A 3728-nucleotide genomic window follows, 5' to 3' on the forward strand; every position below is an offset into this window, starting at 1 on the left:
GTAGAGCATTGCAGGTAGGTATTGCAAGTGGCTGACCCAAGTTCAATTCTCAATCCTCAACACTTTTTTCCACCCTTACAAAGCTCATTATTACTCCTTAACTCTCTCATCCCAACCATCAGTACCCCACATTTACCCTTTTTAACTTTAGTACTACACAGTCCTAATCATAGGCCGAAGTCATGCATTGGATTTAACTACCCCCAACTATTTCATAAGACATAAAATAAACACATATGTCTTTTGAATTTTTATGTGTATTTTCTTTGACAGCTATAACTCTTTCTAAATATTCTTTTACCATGACGATTCTACCCACTTTTTATCTTGTCTTCTCTTTGTGAGCTGTTCAATAAGGAATTTTGGTGAAAGAGTCCCTCAGTTTAATGCTTATGATTGAACCATGTCATGGGGATTGTTGGACTTGTTCTTATGGCCCCATAAGTGCCGATAACATTGTTATCGTGGCATTGTTCCTTGTTTGCATAGGCACATTAAAATGGGAAAATACTATACATACAAATAAGTTCTTATCTAATAGAGATTTGAACACACAAATCTTGTAGTGCAATGGGACCTTACACCCTGAACATTATATAATGACCTGGCACAGGCCTCAGAAGAATGGGTATCATCCATTCACCCCTGAACCAGGGAAGCTATCTACGAAACATCCAAGGTTTTTTATAACAGCACCTGGAAGCAATCCTCTACCAGGGAAGACCCTACCACTGCTCTAACATCGACCTGCTCAAAAGAGACTTCCCTTAGCACCAAGAAGACTTGACAACAACAACCTGCTTACAGGACAGGGCTCTCTGCATTGCCCTTTAATTGTGAGGTGAAACTAGAGGACACTGCACCATCCTGACTGCAATGTAGGATATGCAGATTCCAGGATCTTTAATACAGAAGCATAATACCAACAACAGAGACTGTGTGAAAAATAAAAGTGTATTGGCACTACAATGACTTGAATTGGACAAACTAGTTTGCCTGGAGCCTAGAGTTGGTCTTATGCCAGGAAACTTCAGGGGTAAGATCTCCTTGTATTTAGGTCAAGGCTTTTTCTTTCCATGCCCCTCATATTTTGGTGGGCCTACGCAAACAATAATTGCCACTCTAACACCGTTTTTACTGTGCTCCTTTGACTCTAATCCTTGAGAAAAACAACCCACTTAAACTTTTGAGGTTAACTTAAACTAATATGCATGTGCATGGAAATGTAAAAATGTACTTTGCCTTCAATGTTTAAGGAGTTACATAAGTTTTATGGCTTTAGATTGCTTTGTGTGCTGCTAAGAAATATTTTGTACTACAATCTGGAGACTTGAGGGACAAAGTAATATGGGTTCTGTTTTATTTTTCTTAATGTTCTTTGGCTGAAAGTTCAAAGTTAAGATATCAGCAATGGAATGACTGAGAATTCTGTTTATGGGTGATTGTCCTTCCACTGTAATTTTACCATGTCCTCTTTCTTTGCATCTTTGTTCTCATAATTAAAAATTAAAAAATTGGGGCCAGGAAGGTGGCGCTAGAGATAAGGTGTCTGCCTTGTAAGCTCTACCAAGGAACAGACCGCGGTTCGATCCCCCGGCATCCCATATGGTCCCCCCAAGCCAGGGGCGATTTCTGAGCACATAGCCAGGAGTAACCCCTGAGCGTCAAACGGGTGTGGCCCAAAAACCAAAAAAAAAAAATAAAAAATTAAAAAATATAAAATATGTGCAATATTCAATTGTGTCTATATGTATTCACACATTAAGTTATATTTTCCACTTTAGAACACTAAATATATCTGATTTTTTTTACACTTGATCTTAGCCAAAAGGCCGAGAAGCGATTAATATATCTGATTTTTGAAAGGAAGAAAGAATGCAAATGAATGAAAGAAGATGACTCTCGGGCTGGAGAGATAGCATGGAGGTAGAGCATTTGCCTTGTATGTAGAAAGGACACTGGTTTGAATCCCAGCATCCCATATGGTCTCTCCTACCACCACCACCACCACCACCACCCCAATCTGCCAGGAGCGATTTCTGAGTGTAGAGCCAGAAGGAACCCCTGAGCTGCCGGGTGTGACCCAAAAACCCAAAAACAAAAAAAAAAAAAAAAAAAACAAAAGAAAGATGACTCTCATAACCTTGGTTATATTTATTTCTTAAACCAGATTTTCATTTCCCTTCACTGTTAATGTTTGTAACTGCCACTATTATTGTTGTGATTTCGAGGGTCAAAACTAGATTATGCTATATGTGCCAAAGATCATGAACTTAGGGCTCTGAGGATCCCATCAGGAAATTAACAGGAAGGTCCAACCCCAAGACTCAGGGCTCTAGCTGCAAGGCTGGATGTCAAAGTCAAATCCCAGCACTTGCTGAAGGTAGCAAGAACCAAAGCAAAGCTCAGATATTGAAGGATGAACCCAAAAGGCACCAAGAATATTCCAAGGCCCTGGGAAGGAAAGTGAAAATCCACAGGATGAAACAATAGAGAGACTTACATGCTGCCCATCTGCTGCATGAACCAGGGAAAGTGTTAGGACAGAGTTAAGCTAAGCTTTGCAGTGCCTGGGAAGATCTGACCTCACACCTGCCATTGAAATAAGGTCATCAGAAGAGAGAGGAAGGGCAGTTGCATTTCCTCTTCTGCTTGTTCTGGTCTTTCCCCTCCTGCTCCCTGTCCACATCTAGGGAATTAATTGCCTTGCCTCGCATCTGCAGCACTTTTTTTTTTCCAATTCACAGTTGTTCCAAGGGGAAAAAAGGCATTCCAAAATGAAGTCAAGCGACTGCATTTTTAAAAGATGGTGTATCTTTGTTTGTAAATTGCACAAATTTTTGGAAATGTCTCCCCATTGGGTGTGATGAATGTGATCCGTACAGCAGAGCAGCGTAGTGAGGGGAGACGAGCAGTATATGCCATTTCACCTAGAGGCATTTATCTTTGGTTTGCTTTTCCCCGGTGCCCACGCTGAGCCCGAGGGTAAGCTGACATTGGGTTGTTTTTCTTATTTTTTCCTTCTTTAACAAATGAAGCTTCATTTTCCTTTTTGCGTGCGTGTTAAGAACCTTGAAGGGAATGAGCAATGTCTACAGCCTCCAATTCCAGCTGCCAGAGCAGGCAAGAAAGAGGCTGACAATTTCCTGCAGATTCAGAATGATGATTTTAATGGGGCTGTGGCGAAGGTAACAAGCACAGAGATATTGTGCTGCCAGGGAAAACCAGGCTCTCTCTTCCCTGAGCCTCGCACAACATGATGTAACATTTAGCTTCTGGCTTACTGTGGCATCTCTGCCCTGCTTTGATTTATTTCCACTTTTGCAAATCACAGAGGTAGGTTATAGGAGATGCATTCAAAGCCATGCTTAGAGTGCTCTGATCGGCCAGGCTGAGTGTCTCATGCAGGCATCAGGGCGAGGAGAGGGGGGGAGGGAGGGAGGGAGAGAGAGAGAGAGAGAGAGAGAGAGAGAGAGAGAGAGAGAGAGAGAGAGAGAGAGAGAGAGAGAGAGAGAGAGAGAGAGAGAGAGAGAGAGAGAGAGAGAGAGAGAGAGAGAGAGAGAGAGAGAGAGAGAGAGAGAGAGAGAGAGAGAGAGAGAGAGAGAGAGAGAGAGAGAGAGAGAAAAGGAATGGGAGATGCTAGGCCAGGGTGATATATTTTTTGATTGAAAACTCCCTTGTTATATCACAATGGAAAACAGAACAAGTGATTTCCTTACTGAACGCGC

At 41.9% G+C, this 3728-nt stretch overlaps 1 pseudogene; it reads right to left on the reverse strand.

Annotated features, from left to right (window-relative positions):
• Positions 1 to 1717: 1717 nt before the first annotated feature.
• Positions 1718 to 1844, reverse strand: LOC125996616 (uncharacterized; annotated as a pseudogene).
• Positions 1845 to 3728: the final 1884 nt, after the last annotated feature.

This window comes from Suncus etruscus, chromosome 18 (assembly GCF_024139225.1).
Source record: "Suncus etruscus isolate mSunEtr1 chromosome 18, mSunEtr1.pri.cur, whole genome shotgun sequence".
In the NCBI taxonomy this organism is placed as follows: domain Eukaryota; kingdom Metazoa; phylum Chordata; class Mammalia; order Eulipotyphla; family Soricidae; genus Suncus; species Suncus etruscus.